Source organism: Mustela erminea, chromosome 1 (assembly GCF_009829155.1).
Source record: "Mustela erminea isolate mMusErm1 chromosome 1, mMusErm1.Pri, whole genome shotgun sequence".
Lineage (NCBI taxonomy): Eukaryota > Metazoa > Chordata > Mammalia > Carnivora > Mustelidae > Mustela > Mustela erminea.
Window position 1 is genome coordinate 114,616,997 of NC_045614.1, and position 17,855 is coordinate 114,634,851.

General features: G+C 38.4%; 1 long non-coding RNA gene and 3 other non-coding genes across 4 annotated transcripts; all 4 read right to left on the reverse strand.

Moving 5' to 3' along the window:
• Nucleotides 1–1,748: 1,748 nt before the first annotated feature.
• LOC116588465 lies at nucleotides 1,749–13,277 on the reverse strand. The gene is made up of 5 exons (XR_004284957.1): nucleotides 12,958–13,277; nucleotides 9,809–9,895; nucleotides 6,048–6,215; nucleotides 4,972–5,096; nucleotides 1,749–2,348 (listed from the first exon to the last, which is right to left on the reverse strand). It is a non-coding gene; the product is annotated as an uncharacterized LOC116588465 (long non-coding RNA).
• On the reverse strand, nucleotides 4,302–4,432 carry LOC116581719. The gene has a single exon (XR_004282189.1). It is a non-coding gene; the product is annotated as a small nucleolar RNA SNORA63 (small nucleolar RNA).
• LOC116581890 lies at nucleotides 4,741–4,919 on the reverse strand. Its single transcript, XR_004282290.1, has one exon. It is a non-coding gene; the product is annotated as a small nucleolar RNA SNORA81 (small nucleolar RNA).
• Nucleotides 5,180–5,310, reverse strand: LOC116581724. Its single transcript, XR_004282192.1, has one exon. It is a non-coding gene; the product is annotated as a small nucleolar RNA SNORA63 (small nucleolar RNA).
• Nucleotides 13,278–17,855: the final 4,578 nt, after the last annotated feature.

The following is a 17,855-nucleotide window of genomic DNA, read 5'->3' on the forward strand; positions in this document are numbered from 1 at the left end:
ACTTTAGAATTTATCCTGAGGTGAAAGGAAATCCACTGAAAAACTTATATTTTTATGAGATCATCTTGGGGGCTGAGTGGCACCTGGGTTGGATAAAGCAAGACCAAGGGCAGAGAAACAAGTTTGGTGATCACTGACAAAGTCTAGATAAAGAGAAGGAAGTTTAAGGTAATGGGATAAGTACCCTGGAACAAGACGGAAAGTTTGGTCTTGAACATATGGAAGTTTCAGAGCTGTGGGACTGAAAACATCCAGGGAGCAGACGGTCTGATGCTTAGAAGAGCATAAGCCAAAAGGCAGTGAAGAGGACAGCAGAGGGCCAGGTACAGAGGAGGAAGAGTGGAAGTGAGGCCCTGGAATGGAGGGAGTGTGGAAGAGGAAGTGGTGCCTTGTGGTACTAAGTTTAAGGAAGTAATCAAAGGTGTCCTTGGCTGCAGATAATGGGTGACTGTATCCTAAATAAAATCCACATCATGAGACAGAGAAAGGAAGGTCTTCTGGTACATTCTGTAGTCATACCTTTTCCAAATGCAAGTTATGTCTGTTTGGTTTTGCCTCATCTTTATGTCATTCTCTCCCGCTGCCTTCTAGTCTTCATAGGGAGTGATCATCAGGGTAAATGTCATCCCTTGCCTCTCCTTATTTAGGATTTCCTTTTGTACATTTACTTACTGAAGACAGTGATGTGACTTTTAATTGGTCTGATACCTCCAAGGATTCGAGCATTTGCCTTATTTGTCACAACAGTGGTTTTATGAAAGTGGCAAGCGAGGGTGGGGGTTGTTTTCACCTAGAAATTCACCACTGTAGTCCTTTCTGTGTGATACCAATCAAAACAGCTGGTGGAATGGTCACTGCCTGTCAGTGGTTCTTTTGACCAGTTATGAACTGTGGTCAACATAAAGACAGCTCAGTAAGTAGTTTGTGAGTAAGAAGAAACAAGGATCATACTCAGTGTCAATTCTTCCCCAATAGGACCTATTAGAGCAACTCTATGTTATTGTTCCAGGAAAAAGAACTTTACTGATTAATTAGTTTATTAACATAGAAAATCTTGCTGTTAAGTAGCTACTTTGTATATACCAGGACATGTTTGCCACACCAGAAGGAGAAATCTTACAGCCTAATACTTCTTCTTTGTCAATGAAGCAGATAATGCTTAGCAGATGTTGCTGACGAACATTTGTAATTGACTGACTAGTCTTCGGGCCATGGCCAAACAGCAACTAACTTGGAACTATTACAACTTTTTATGAAAAGCCACATGGGTTGTATCCATTCAATGTAGTTTTGTAACTAGAATAAAATTTTATCACAGAATGCTGTTTTACCTTTTTCCTTGGAAAATGTGGAATTGTGGCAAAAAGTATAATTCTTTAAGGAATAATGACCAAACCACTTTAAAAAAAATTCTTTATTACAATTCAATATTCCTTATTACAATACAATATTTCTTATTACAGTATATTGAGTATTCAATATGTAATATGGCAATTTTCTGGGGTTCATCCCCAGAATATGACTGTTGCTGGTGCTTATCAAAAGGCTCCAGTGCAGGGTGCTTGTGTGGCTCAGTCTGTTGAGTATCTGACTTGAGTTCATGTCATGATCTTGGGTTCTGGGATTGGGTCCTGCATGGGTCTGCACTCCATGGGGAATCTTCCCCTGCCCCCATTCATGTTCTCTCTCTCTCAAATAAATAAAATATTTTTAAAAAGGGGGTGGGGCTCCAGTGCACCCTTACCACTAATAAAATGTTTTATGAAATAAAAACACAATACCAAACAAAAAGAATTCAAATACTTTAAAAAAAATCAAGTCTGTTTTCAAGTTTGTTCTATTCAGTCTAATGACTACGCAATAAAAGCAGATACACTAGCTTAATAGAATTGGCTTCTTTTCTACAGCACATATTGTCCAGGCCACAAATATAGTATTAGATGACAGAGAATGCTCAGGGTAACCATTTTTACAGAACTAGGAAATAAACTTCTAAGAATGACTTTTATAATCCCACCTTTAATATCCAAGTCCATTATTCTAATTCTAAAGAAGATAAACCCAATGACCTTCCCCATATTAGCTCATGAGTAAGAGTAATATTACTATCAAAATCTGTATTTCTGATCCATTATGAGCTTTGAGACAAGCTTCAAATATCCCCAAAGAAAAAAACACAATGCACATTGTTATCTCTTAGTTCACAAGAGCAAGTGCTGTGAGCCACATTCATTGGCATTTCCTCCACTGTGGTACTATAGAAAGTCTCAATGTCACAAAGAATCTGCTCATCTTCTTCAATGTTTATGGCCACAGCTTTTCTCCCAAATCAACTTCCACTGACAATTCTGAACAAAAGAAAAATTATCAATCAGAATATTGCTTATCAAAGACAATACGGACTACTAACAGTATGAGTTACTTGTAACCATCAGTGGCTGTTTATCTGCCAGGATTATACATAAAGTGCTTCTAACTAGATGCTAATTGCAATAGATAGAGAAAAAGAACAGGTTTCTTTTGTAGATAGTGCAAAAGGATTCCTTTGGCTGCAAAATCAGATTCTATCAGGCATCTTAAGTATTGTTATTTATAAAGCAGATGGCAGCATTGTGTTTGTGGTAGTGAAATTAAAGCCAGTGCCCAAGAGGGCCACCCAAGAGCAGTTGTCGGCCTGGGATGGATGCAGAGGGACTAAACAAAAAGAACAATTACATAATTCATTTTGACACAATTTTGGAACTACCAACTGCAAATATAAACTCTGGAATGTTGGCTATTGTTTGGACTATGTTGTCCAAAACAACAGCCACTAGCTACATGTGGATATTGAAATTAAAATTAAACAGAAAACACATTTAATCAGTTGCATTAACCACATTTTAATAGCCACATTGTGGTTTGTCACTTCTTTGTTGGGCAGCACAGATGTGCAATATTTCTATCACTGCAGAAAGTTCTATTGGACAGACATAGTGTAGGACTTAAAACTTTTTACAGTGTGTACGTGTGTGTATGTGTGTGTGTGTGTGTAAGGAAGCTCCAAAAATCTGTTATGGTAACCTATATTTATCACAGTTTTCTGCTCAGTTTACCTCACACACGTAACAAAAATGGCTGGGATATATTTATCACTGCAGTTCTCTACTAAAACAGATAATATGACCAATCAAAAATGTCTTGGCTGGAGCAATTTAAAAGATCCAATAAACAGGACAAGAGAAAAACAAATATGGAAATACTGACTCACTCTATCCAAACAATATGCTGTTTCACTCATGAAACCATGTCCTAAATCAAACCAATGCCATTCCGGAACACTGCCTCCTATTATTTCTTGAAACAAAGTTCTTCCTACCTCAGTAGCAAGACATAGTCAATTTATTTAGTAATAAAACCACTGTATTTAAGCCAGAGTCGATGTAAATTTCTACCTGTAAATGTTAACAAAATCCCAATTATAGAAGAATCATCAAGAAAGCATGGGATATGAATAACAGGACAACAACAACAACAAAAGACTTATGTGTAAGAGAAGGCAACCAGATCTAACAGCATTATTTATTTTTCCTTTGAATATCAATTGTACAAAACCCAAAGTCTAGGCTACATTTCACATTTGTTTTTCTACAGTGTTCTGATCGACCATAAATCTACCCAAGTAGAATTTAAATACATCTTATCATGTTACTGGGTGATAAGATTATTTTCCTCATTCACATGCGTGATTTTAAAGGTTGTCTGGCTAACAAAATCACACAATATATAAATTAATTTCACCGGAATAAAAGCAAATACTCAATGAAGATGACAAATAGTCAGCTGAGAATATAGTTTTCACAAGTAGTGGGCAGGTCATAGTTTATAACCATAAGATACTAGTTGTTCATAAAAATCAAGAGCCCAAGATTATGATAGTAGACATTCAAATTCTGATTTAAAAAGCAAGTACTGCACATCTTCCAGGCCATAAAATAGTAATGAACCACATATAAATCATACACCTCACTGTGGAGTGTAGTCTTCATTCCCCCACACAGCTAGAGCTGACCAAGACTGTTAAAAATCTTCCCCTCAAAACCAACTGTGGTAGATAAATACGATTAAATAAACAACTGAAATACCAGTAAGTTGGTAGTAATCAAAATGTGGCTTGTCCCTTATCTGAATTCCTTCTTGATAATGTCTCTTTCTTTCTATCACCACCCGCAAAATATTAACAAGCCTTAATTCTTGAGAGTCATTCATCAAGTCAGTGTTCAACTGACTTGTTCATGTTCAAACATGTTCATGTTCAAAACATGTCTGAGACCATGCATCCCTGGCTGCTAAGTACCATAGCAGACAAGGCTAGAAAGGTAACAGTTTTATTTTGAGCAGGGGGCAAAGACAAGGCAGCACTTTACAGCTACATTGTAACTAGGACCTGCATCAGTTCATTAAGGAAATGGTTACACGTTAACAGTGTCTTAACTTCCCATACTAGGGAGGAACTACTCTTAGCACATCAGATACTGAAATTCCTAGCATGAATTTTCTCAGAAGCCAGTCTACACTTTGTGACATGCTCTGAAAAATAACAGCACGTGTGTCATTTGACACAGGGAGGACACAATTTTCTTCCCTCCAGTATTTCAGAGAGGAAAATGGTAATAAAAAACCATTTGATTTCTAACTCTCATCCTTTCATTGGAAGGGACCAGTTAGAAATTCATTTGATTAATTTTGCCTAAATACAGATATTCTCATCCCAAATCTTAAAACAAAGTATGACAGACTTAAGAAAGAGGTTCATTTCAGTTTTTCTATTATCTGGTATAGTTACTTTCCTTCTTGAGCTTAATCTGCTGGTTTTATTACAAATACAAAGACATCATACTAGTTTCTGCAATTTTAATAGAGAGCTTAAGTAAGAAGGTAAAAAAAAATTCTGGCTATAATTTTTATGTATATCAACTAGAAAAACATTACCCCTTTTCAAGAATATTATGAAATGTTGACAATTTCATGGGTTCATTCTTCCTTCTTCATCAGAATTTGAACTTCTTGATAACTTCCAACATATTGATTGACATTAAGGCAGAAAGCAACCCAACCTTAAAAAAAATAGAGATGGCTAATTATGTTGACATATCAATTAAGCAGATATAACAGTTATCATAATAATAATGAAGGAATAATGTTTGAGACCAAGCGTCCCTGTCTTACTATAGAATTGAGCTAGACAGAGATTGTAGGAAACAGTTGCTTTCAGCAGGGGCAAGGACAATATAGCACTTTACAGCTATATTGTAACAAGTAACCCAACCTGCCAGCAATAGACAAATCATGTCTCCACCTGAATACTTGTATTTACTTTCTGGTAAGTCTTGTGGATTTAACCTTTAATGCCTGGATGCAGAATTTTTATCTGCTTCATCATCAACAGTAGTAATCTTTAATATAATGAGATGAAAATGACATTTTACCTCTGGGTTCTTCCCCCCCAAAAACCCATAATCCCAGTCTAATCTTGAGAAAAACATCAAATTCCAATACAAGGACATCCTACTAAATATCTGACCGATATCTGACTCCCCCAAACTGTCAAGGTCATCAAAAACTGGGAAAATTTAAGAAACTGTCACAGCCAAGAGGAGCTTGACAATTAAATGTAATGGGGTATCCTGGGTGGGATCCTGGAACAGGAAAAGGACATTAGGTATAAACTAAGGAAATCAGAGTAAATTCTGGACTTCAGTTCATAATACTATATCAAGGTCAGTTGGTTAGTTAATTTTAACAAATGTACCATATTAATATAAGATGTTAATAATATGGGAAACTGGTGACAAGGTATATGGAAACTTTTTAAACTATCTTCTCAATTTTTTTTGTGAGCCTAAAACTGTTCTAAAATATAAAGTTTATTAAAGAAAAGTCCTAGTTTCATGTCAAGGTATTCACCCATGGCAACTGGCTTAAATAGGTAGGCTAATTATTTTCCTTCCCATATCGCAAATATCACTAGTTTAAAAATGCCCTCAGAAAAATACGGTGATACTTACAAAGATATCTTTTATTTAATGTATTGGGTGTTCTCCCTGAAATACCAACAACTCTAAGTGCTATTTCAGCTTGTATGTTGTGCATTTCATTTTGAACACCGTTTCCACAATGCAGGCATGACAAGTTGTTTCCACACAGTACTCAAGTGCCAGGATTGCCATTTGGATCTAAAAGTCAAACCTTAAATTATTATGTTGTAGAAAAACAAGTTCTAGCAAGCAATTTCTGAAGCACATAGCTAAATGCTGAACAGCTCACATTTAGTTTCAGATTCTGGTTTGTAAACAGCTTTTAAGCAGGTGAACACAGAGTCTCTTCTAAGCTTAAAACACACAATTATCAAACTGCTTCATGGTAAAATCCCTTTCAGTATCTCATTTTTAATTAGACTTTTGTGCCTTTACAAACTTGGGATCCTCAGTTCCTCGAGATACCAGTTAGAGAACCAGAGAACCCAAACACACATTTCCTGCATTATTCTTTCTATGTGCAGGATATGTAAGTAGGGAAACAAGTTCTGTTTTTGCCTATAAGTAGGCAAATTGTTCTGTTATGTATTCACTGATTATCACTTACTTTAAGGTTAAAGGGGTTGGGGGTTGGGGTAACTGGGTGATGGACACTGGGAAGGGTATGTGTTGTAATGAGCACTGGGTATTATATAAGACTGATGAATCACAGACCTGTACCCCTGAAACAAATAACATATCATATGTTAATTTTTAAAAAAACACCAAAAACCAAAAATGAAATCTTTCCAATAGGAAACTATGACATACAACCTTGATCTTCATAAAGCCTACAGCTTTGTTAAGAAAAGCTTTATTCCATAGCTAATAGCAGTGAACATTGAAAATAGACAGCATGCCACAGATATATCACAGACTACTAAGATTCCCAACTAATTACAGATCATTGCAGTTTTCATGCTGCAAAATTTCATTTAGACTTAACAATAACACAAAAGTCAAAGATTCTGTCTACCCTGAAGAAAAGAAAGTTTTGGAATCTCAGTCTGGTGAGATAGAGCCCTTCAAACTAGTTCCTGCTTAATTTGAAACAAAAACTCTATGCTTGCAGATGGGCAATAATTAAAAAGAAGTTTCTGAATGGACCACCACTTCACACCAAATCTTTTTTTTTTTAATTTTTTCATTTTTTATTTGACAGAGAGAGAGAGAGAGAGATCACAAGTAGGCAGAGAGGCAGGCAGAGAGAGGGGGAAGCAGGCTCCCTGCCGAGCAGAGAGCCCAATGTGGGTCTCGATCCCAGAACCCTGGGACCATGACCTGAGCCAAAAGCAGAGGCTTTAACCCACTGAGCCACCCAGGCGCCCGCACCACCAAATCTTAAGCTGTTCTTCACTTTTGTGAAACCTGAAGCCTCTGAGGATTTATGTTGCCCTGGCAGGCAGCCAGGAAGCAATGCCGGAGGGTACAGATGTTAACACACAAGGACTGATCCCCTGGGAAGGACAAGCCCAAGGATTGACTACACTGATCTCAGAGTTCTATGGGATTGAGCCACCTCAGGGCAACACGCTTGAGAGTTCAGCTTGCCCAGCCTCCTGATACAGTGCACTGAGATGAACACAACATCACTTCTGTGGTATTTCTTTCCCAATTGGATAGCCTGAGTTTAATCTGTGAGAAGTGTTGGGGGGGGGGGGGACAACAATGACAAACCCACAATGGAGGGATATTCTATTTAAAAAACTGGCCTCCATTCTCAGTGATTGGCACCATTCACTACTCATGTATTTTTAGTATATGCAGAGATCTCTATCTGGATATACTTGTGAATACCAAAAATCACGTCATCACCTAACCTACAAAATCATGGAGACAAAGACTGAGAAGCTGTTTCAGAATGCAGAAGGCCAAAGAGACAGAACAACTAAATTCAACATGTGATGCTATATGAGATTCTGGGCCAGTAAACAACCACTTTTCTTCTCTTTTTTTGGTAAAACATTCATAAGTTGGACAATTGATGAAATCTGAACAAAGTCTATAAACAATATTATATCTGTTATTTTTTGATTTTGATAATTGTGTTATGATGTAAGACAATGCCCTTATTTCTAGGTAACACACACTGAAATAATAAAGGGTAAAGAGGCTTAATGTCAGTAACTTACTTCCAAATGCTTCAGAAAAAGCATATATGTGTGTGTGTGTGTGTGTGTGTGTGTGTGTGTGTGTATGCAGTTGTGTTTATATACAGAGAATAAGATAAATGTGTTACAAATAGTAACACTTGAGAAATCTAGGTAAAGAATATACGAATTCTTTGCCCACGTTTGTAGCTTTTCTGTAAGTCCAAAATCATTTCAAATTAAAAGTCATCAAATTAAAATTCACAATATGAATATCAACCCTACTAACATTTATAATTTACAGAAGAGAAACAACAGAAGTTATAATCTGGCAGCTCCTTTGTTTTCTTTGTTTTGCACAGTGTTTTCAATCTGAATTAGATGCTTTCTGAGAAAATTTCAGATGCAAATCCAAATTTCCACCTTCACTGAAAAAACAGTAGATTGTAATCTTGTTCCTTATCCTCTGATGGCAACTAACAAGTGGCTGCCCTCTTTAGATAGGCATATGCCCTGCACATCACTGGATCTCTACCTGCCCTTGTTTTTCTTAAAAAACTGGCTTTTTTACTCACTTATGTCGCTGGGCCAGCTCCCTGCAGACATTTGAGTGTGAGGTCTTTGATTTATCCAGGAGCTCCAGCTCTGCTAACTTTAAGTAATTTAATCTGTAACTTCTATCTGTGCCAATTACTAATTTTAAAAAGAGGAAGGAAAAGTGAAAAGTTTGTTCAAGCCCAAGAATCTCTTGTGAGAAATATGTAGTTGTGTTTTCATTTACTAGAAGACGAAAGATCACACAAAAAGCACTCAATGAGAATTAGTTAAATGAATCTGGAAATTAAAAATTTTAAATATAAAATGGATGACTAGATGAGATTCTTTTTTTCTCATGCTCTGAAGATCAAAATTAACCTGGGGAAAAATTATGAGGGTTAATTGGGAAAGCGCGTGTTTTGACTCCATTTAGAGGGAAGAACGTTCTAATGGCTGACTGAAACTGTACTAAGCTACTTTCAAGAGGTGATGGATTTCCAGCTTCCTGAAGTGTTAGAAAGAGTTTGGGCCACAATTTAGTGAGGATGCTAAGCGGGGTGTTTGTTGGGGGGCGGGAGGCCAACTCATGTATGCAGCAGCCAGGAGTTCTTGTCATGGTCCTTCCTATGCTCAGATTCATGATTCTACAGGGGTGGTTAAGTCCCCAGGTAAACCAACACTTCTGTCATAGGATGGTGAAGAGAAGATGAAGCAACTCAACAATAAATCATGGGAACTCAAGGGCATCTGAGCCTCCAGGGTGTGATTTAGAAGGAGAAACCATGAGCCAGCCAGCCGGGGTCCACTGGAGCACGACTCTATCTCTATCCCCAGTGTCCAAAGAAGTGGCTGCAGATACGGAAGACACAGCCACATGTGGAGGAGTGAGCAAAATACACCAGGGACCAGCACAGGGTGTAGGAAGACCTAGTGTGTGGTCATCAGTGAGAGACCCATTTCTATAACATTAGGGGAATGGTTAAGGTATATTTAGCCTTTATGAGTGCAAAGCTCTACTTGGTAATAAAACATATCTGCAGAAAATGCTGTCTAAGAAAGAAAAGCAGGTTTAAATGAAGTTTCACAAAAACATGATAATCAAGTAAATAGAAAAGCGTTCTATACCTTATGTCACGTCTGAATTCTGAACGCAGTGGTCTCAGCTTTCTCTTTGAGGATGAGCTTCCCAGCAGAAAATTTCTCCAGCTGAAGCTGTCAGAGGGAAAATTGATCATTGCATTGCTGAATGATGTGTGTCTGATTTCCAGCCTTAAACTCTGTGTGGTCTAACAGGTGGAGTAAGAAGCCAGTGTGATGTGCAGGCCCCAATCTAGCCCAGTGTGTTGTGCAGCGAGGAAGCACAACACAGTCCCTAATGAAAGGGAGAATAGCATTTTCAGGAAAAATGCTTTAGAGCCTGTGCTCTATTAAACTACTATGGGACTATGGGACTCCAAACTGAACCTTGATATGACATGGACGACCTTGATAGGGGGATAGAAACACTAATGTTTGCTGGGAGGAACCTCAGAACTCAGGTATTCTCTTTCCTCTGTAACATTGAGATCACTTCCTGAGAATGGCTGGTAAGGAATGTCAGATGTTTGAAAAGACTGAAGAGAATCTGATACAGCAGTTGCATAAATTGAAAGAATGGGGTGCTCAATGCTCAGGTGAAATTGCCTACCACAAATTTCTTTTAGTACCAAGCCTTCAGCAGACAAGTTTCTCCAGCTCTTCTAGAAGCTTGATGCAGGCACAAAGAAGATAAATAGTTAGATTCATTCATGGTCGCAGTTTTCTTTGGTAGACAAATAGCTAGTAATAACTGACAGCATTTACAAACCTTGGGGGAGCCAGAATCAGGTTTTTGTTATGATTTTACAAATAATTAAGGATCAGATATGATAAGTGACTTGTTTACAATCACCTGGGTTATAATAAAGAGTAGTTGCTAAGAGTAAAACTTCAATCCTCATAATTCCACATTCCTCCATAGGGGGTGGAAAAGTTTTGTTGTTTTATGCAGAAAAATTGCAAAAAATTCCCAAGAGGAATTTTAGCAAATAGTCTGCAAGTAAACTGTTTTGTTTTGTTTGACAGAGAGAGAGAGAGAGAGCGAGCGCAGGTGTATGGAGGGAGAGGGAGGAGGATTAGAGGGAGAAGGAGAGAGAATCTTAGGCAGGGCCCAGAGGCAAAGCCCTACTCAGGGCTCGATCTCACAACCCTGAGATCACAACCTGAGCAGAAATCAAGAGTCAGATCTTAACCAACTGAGTTACCCAGATGCTGCTGAAAGTAACCTATTTTAATACTGTAAACACTAAGGAAATAAAACAATTTGCAAAAAATATAAAATTCTACAAGGCTTGAGTTCTGTTTTTTTTAAATTTTTTATTTTTTATAAACATATGTTTTTATCCCCAGGGGTACAGGTCTGTGAATCACCAGGTTTACACACTTCACAGCACTCACCAAAGCACATACCCTCCCCAATGTCCATAATACCACCCCCTTCTCCCAAACCCCCGCCCCCCCCGCAACCCTCAGTTTGTTTTGTGAGATTAAGAGTCACTTATGGTTTGTCTCCCGAGTTCTGGTTTTTTAAAGCATATTATGTCTACCTTACTATAAATAAACACTGACTATAAGCCCATTTTCTAGTTTTACCTGTCACCTTTTAGTTATTTTCTTTCTCATGGTGTTTTAGTTTCTTCTGTTTAAAACACAATGCAAATAAAAACAATATAAAAAATTATGCATGGGGAAAATGAACAAGACTGATAAATAAATATTTTATTAGCCCAGCTTATGGATATTTCATTTGGTAAAATTGCTGTATTACAATAAAAAATACTTGTTTTAACCATTATTGAACAGTACATTTTTTTTTTCACTGAAATTCAGATATCCATAATATTTTTAATTGCTTGGCTTTTTAAATTTAAAATAAAAGTTTATAAATTAAAAATTAATTGTAGAATAATTTGGTATGCCAGAGATTCACACTTACTAAAGGTCAAATGTAATAGCTAATAATAGCTAAAATAATTGTTTCTGATGTTCCAGGCACTTGACAATCCTATGAAGTGGATATAATTATTATCATGTTTAAAGGAGAGGAAACTGAGACCCAAAGAGATTATGTAACTTGCCTCTGCCATCAAAGTGGGGGAACTAGGCTTTGAACCCAGGTATGTTTCATTCCAGAATTTGAGCCCTTAGCCTCTGTAGGATATACTGCCTTAATCCCTACCTTCATAGTGATGTGTGGATCCCTGCAATACATATGAATATAACCTTGTATGCTGACATCAGAGCCAAATGATATGACACTGTTTATTAATTATAAAATACACTTTCATCATCACAGAGCTGTACTCCTCGACAGTGTAATACAGTTACTTCTTCCCTAAAATATAAAGTAAGCGTTACAGAGGAGAACTAACTCTCCAGCCCTCTGAGAGGTAAGTTTGCTTTTGTTAACCCGATTTATTCCAACAATAAGAACTCCTGAGGAGTCTTCTCCTAATGAAGGACAGCAGAACTGAAATTTTTAAGGTGTCCTGGCCTCATCACCCACTAGTTGCATAACCTTGGACAAGTCTCTCCGGGTTTCATCAGAACATGGATTACAACAACACTCCCCACATAGGTTCTGCTGGGGAACTAGGCTGTAAATGCTTAGGAGGTGTACAAGTGTTATTCTAGTCTGGGGTTGCCAGATAAAAAACAACACACCCAGTTCGATTTCAGACAAATAACAAATAAATAATGTTTTATATTTAAATTTCTCTTTATGCTGGGGACATATTTATACTGAAAAATAATTGTTTATCTGAAATTTTAAGTTTAACTACCATCTTGTATTTTTTAAAAAAGACCTTATTTATTTATTTGAGAGAGACAGAGAGCATGAGCTGCGGGAAGGGCAGAGGGAGAAGCAGACTCCCGGCCGAGAAGGGAGCCCCACCGGGGGCTCCACCCCCAGACCGGGACCGGGACCTGAGCAAAAGGCAGACGCTTAACGACTGAGCCACCCACGTCCCCCTCCTCTGGAATTTTTATTGCCAAATCTGGTATCTCTACGGCGAGGGGAGCATGGAGAATGGCAAGCCCAGCTCCACCGTCCTCCATCTCCCCCGTGCCCCAGTAGAGAAACTGAGGCAGGCAGCGGGCTGACGGGTGAACTGGGGTGGGGCGGGGTGGGGACGGAACGCTGGAGGAAACTCAAATGCATATTGCTACGTGAAAGAAGTAATCTGAACGATTACCTTTCGGGGTGGGACTGAAAGCAGAACCCCGGGTCTCGCGGATTCTTTCCTCTGGTCCTCCGCCCCCTCCTCACCTCTCTGGGCGCTGGCAGGCCAAACATCGCCCGCCCCAGAGCGCGACCGTTACCTCCGCCGCAGCGCCGGGCTCGGGAGGCGCTGCCACCGGCTCCTCGCAGTCGCCATCAGCAGCACCGAGACCACAGAGGCCGCCGCCACGTCCCCGGAGCCTGGCTGCATGTTGATGTGCGACTGCGTCTCAGATGTCACCCAAATCGTCCCTCCATTCTGTCTGGAAGTCTCTTGTCCTCCTCTGGCCACCATCCAGGTCAGAAGCAAGAAGTAGACCAATCCGAGCCAGGAATTCGGAACGGGGCGTCACCATTAAAGCCAATCAAAGAACAGAGCAGGGCTTCAGGGATGGCGATTGGTCAATTCAGTGATGGCGATTGGTCAATTGGTTTTCTCCGCCTTCATCTCCTGCTGGGTGATGTGGGATCGGTCCTCAGACTCGGTAGGCCCTTGGGGTCGGATAGATGTGTCCACCTGTGATCCGTGGGGTTCTTTCTCTGTCGCGGGCTCTAGGGCGAGGAACCCTCCATGATCTTTAATTTTTAGAGGCTCTGAGGGGAAGAATGGAAGACAACTGTCAGAATATAAAGGGATGTGGGCTGAGAAGAATACAAAATTTTATATTTTCAAGAATGTGAGAAACATATTAAGAAATTCCTCTGAATCATCTCAAAACAGAAATTACACAATTTTTAAATAGACTTGCTTTTAAAAAATTGTGATATAAATGACATATCGCATTGTTTAATGTGTACAATGGGTTGATTTGACACATTTATATATTGCAATAGAATTATCCCCATAACGCTAGCTAACACCTCTATCAAGTCACATAATTATTTTTGTGCATAGTGAGAGTATTTAAGATCTAGTCTCTTAGCAGCTTTGAGGTGTATAAAGCAGTGTTGTTAACTATAGTGACTATCTTGGGCATTAGATCTCCAGAATTTTTTCATTTTCTACTTGCAAGTCTGTAGACGTTTTCACAGCAGTTTTAGGTTCATAGCAAAATTGAGCAGAAGATACTGAGATTTCCCATGTACCCACTCCCCGCCCCCACCCATGCACAGCCTTCCCCATTATCAACATCTCCCACCAGAGTGATACATTTGTTACAACAGATGAACCTACACTGACACATCATTATCACTGAAAGACTGTATTTGTTTGAAATCATTCTTGGTGTACTTTTATGAGTTCAGATGAATTTTTAACGATATATGTCCACAATTGTAATACTGTAAAGAGTAGTTGTACTGCCCTAAAAATCCTCTGTGCTCTGTCTATTCATTCCTCTCTCCCCCATAACCCTGGCAACCACAGATATTTTTTTTTAAGATTTTATTTATTTATTTGACAGAGAGAGAGAGAGAGGCAGAGAGCATGAGCAGAGGGGAGGAGCATGGGAAGAGAAGCAGCAGGCTCCCCTCTGAGCAAGAAGCCCGACTTGGGACTCAATCCCAGGACTCTGGGATCATGACCTGAGCCGAAGGCAGGCACTTAACCCGCCAAGCCACCCAGGCACTCCCACTGATCTTTTAAAAATGTGTCTGTAGTTTTGCCTTTTCCAGAAAGTCATGTAGTTGGAATTATACAGTAGCTGTTTACGTTTTCAGTAAGTAATCACTTCTTTCACATAGCAATATGCATTTAAGTTTCCTCCATGTTTTTTCATGGCTTAGTAACTCATTTCTTTCTAGTGCTGAATAATATTCCACTGTCTTGATGTACCACAGTTTATTTATTCATTCACCTGCTGAAGGGCATACCAATTGCTTCCAGTTTTGGCAATTATGACTATAACTGCTATAAGCACCCATGCGGTGGGTTGTTGTTTGGAAGGATAAAAGAAGAAATTCATAAATTAGAAAATAGAAATGGGAATACTCATGGATATAAGATATTAAAAAATAACAATATAAAAGACAGTTGGGTAGACAGAAGAAGTACAATCAAAATAAAAATAAGGAGAAATAATTACAGAAGCAAAAAATTAATAGAATTATATGGCATCACATCACTCACCTCTATGTAATATATTTGAAAACCTAGATGAAACAGATGAAATTTCAAGAAAATATGATTTATCAAAACATCCCAGAAAAGATAGAAATTCTATATAGGCTAGTTACCATAGAATAAACAGATGTTGTCAGAAAACTTTATTTTCCCACAACTCCATCCACAAAATCACCAGGACTATATTATTTCATAGGAAAATTCTACTGAGAAACATTAAGGAACAGATGAGTTGGTTGCTATTGATTCTATCCTGAGCACAGAAATAAGGAAACCTTCCAAATTCTATTTATGAAGTGAGTATAATACTGATAGCAAAATTTAATAAAACGCACATATATCTGATATGTACATATACACAGTGACCACAGTCTTTTTTAAAAGATTTTATTTATTTATTTGAGAGAGAGAGAACTCACAAGACAGAGAGCAAGCAAGCATGAACAGTGGGGAAAGGCAGAGAGAGAGGGAAAAGCAGGCTTCCTGCTCAACATAGGGCTTGATCCCGGGACTGCAGGATCATGACCTAAACTGAAGGGAGATGCTTAACTGACTGAGCCACCCATCTGCCCCAGCTGTAGACATTCTCATCCAGTAATCAAGATGGCAGGATGTTGGTGAAAGAATAGACAAATAGATCAGTTGAACAGAATAAAATGTCTTGATATATTCCCACACAGGTATAGTCAACTTATTTTTAACAAAGAACAATGAAAATTCAATGGAAAAAGATAGTCTTTTCAACAAGTAGTGCTGGAAAAGCTAGGAATCTAATGTAATAAAATGAATTTAAACACTAACCTTACATTTTTCACAGATATTGTCTAAAAATGGACTAGACCTAGATATAAAACACAAAACTATAGAGCTTCTAGAAGAAAATGTAAGAGAAAATCCAGGTGACCTTGGGTTTGGTAATGACTTTTAGATATAATACTAAATGTATGATCCATGAAAGAAAAAAAATTGATAAATTATTATTCATTAAAATTAAAAACCTCTGCTCTGCAAAAGACAATGTGTAGAGAATGAAAAGACAGGCCAGAGACTGGGGGACAATATCTGCAAAACATGTATCTGATAATGGGCTTCTGTCCAAAATACACAAAGTACTGTTAAAACCCAACAATAAGGGGCGCCTGGGCGGCTCAGTGGGTTAAAGCTTCTGCCTTCTGCTGGGGTCATGATCCCACGCTCCTGGGATTGAGCCCCGCATTGGGCTCTCTGCTCAGCCGGGAGTCGGCTTCCTCCTCTCTCTGCCTCTCTGCCTACTTGTGATCTCTGTCTGTCAAATAAATAAATAAAATCTAAAAAAAAAAAAAAAAACCCAAAACACTCAACAATAAGGGGCACCTGGGTGACTCAGTGGATTAAGCCTCTGCCTTCAGCTCAGGTCATGATCTCAGGGTCCTGGGATCAAGCCCTGAATGGGGCTCTCTGCTCAGCAGGGAGCCTGCTTCACCGCCCCCCCCCCCACCTCTCTGCCTGCCTCTCTGCCTACTTGTGCTCTCTCTCTCTCTGTCAAATAAGTAAATAAAATATTCAAAAAAAATCCCCTAACAATAAAAAAAGAACGGGAAGTGGGCAGATACCTCACCAAAGAAGATATACTGATAGGCATGCAAAAAGTTACTTACTGTCATATATCATCAGGTGGTTGCAAATTTAAACTGCTATGAGATAACACTAATACCTATTAGAATAGCCAAAATCCAAAATCCTGACAAGACCAAATTCTACTTTGGATGTGAACCAACAAGAACTCTCACTCACTGTTGGTGGGTATGTTAATGGTTTTATAAGACAGTTTGTAGTTTCTTACAAAGGTAAACATAGTCTTACCACACAACCAAGCAATTGCATTTATAGGTATTTGCCCAAATGATTTAAAAATTTTAAACCCACATAAAACTTCTGCTTTCAGCTCAGGTCATGATCCTAGGGTCCTGGGATCGAGCCCCACATCAGGTTCTCTGCTCAGCAGGGAGCCTGCTTCCTCCTCTCTCTGCCTGCCTCTCTGCCTACTTGTGATCTATGTCTGTCAAATAAATAAATAAGATCTTTAAAAAATTTTAAACCCACATAAAAACCTGTGTACAGTGTTTACAGCAGTTTTATTCATAATTGCCCCCAGCTGGAAACAACCTAGATGTTCTTCAGTAGGGGAATGTATAAACAGATACCGCTATACAATAGAATATAAGGAATATTATTCTGTGATAAAAAGAAACAAGTTAACAAACCATAAAAAGACACAGAAAAACTTAAATACATATTGGTGATTTGGGAAGCCAGTTTGAGAAGGCTACATACTGTATGATTCCAGCTATATGACATTCTGGAAGAGGTGAAACTATGGAGACAGTAAAAATATTAGTGGTTGCTCCAAATTTGAGGGGAAGGGAGGATGATCCCCCCCTCAGTGGAGCATAGAAGATTTTTAAAGCAGTGAAACTATTCTGTATAATTGTAATGGTGGATACATACAAGACATTACGCTTTAGTCAAAACACATAGAATAGTACAATACTAACAGTGAACCTTAATGTATAGACTTTAGTCTGTAATTATGTATAATTATATATTTAGTCTATAATAATGTATCCATATTCGTTCATCAATTGTAATACACATGCCACACAAATAAAGGATGTTAATAATATGAGAAACTGTTTTGAAAGACTGGGTTTATGGGTATTTTTAGTATTTTCTGCTCAATTTTTTGCAAACCTAAAAAAGGCCTAATAAAAAGTCTATTAATGAAAATAATACATCAAATATACTTTAAAATTCCAAGTGGAGGATGCGGA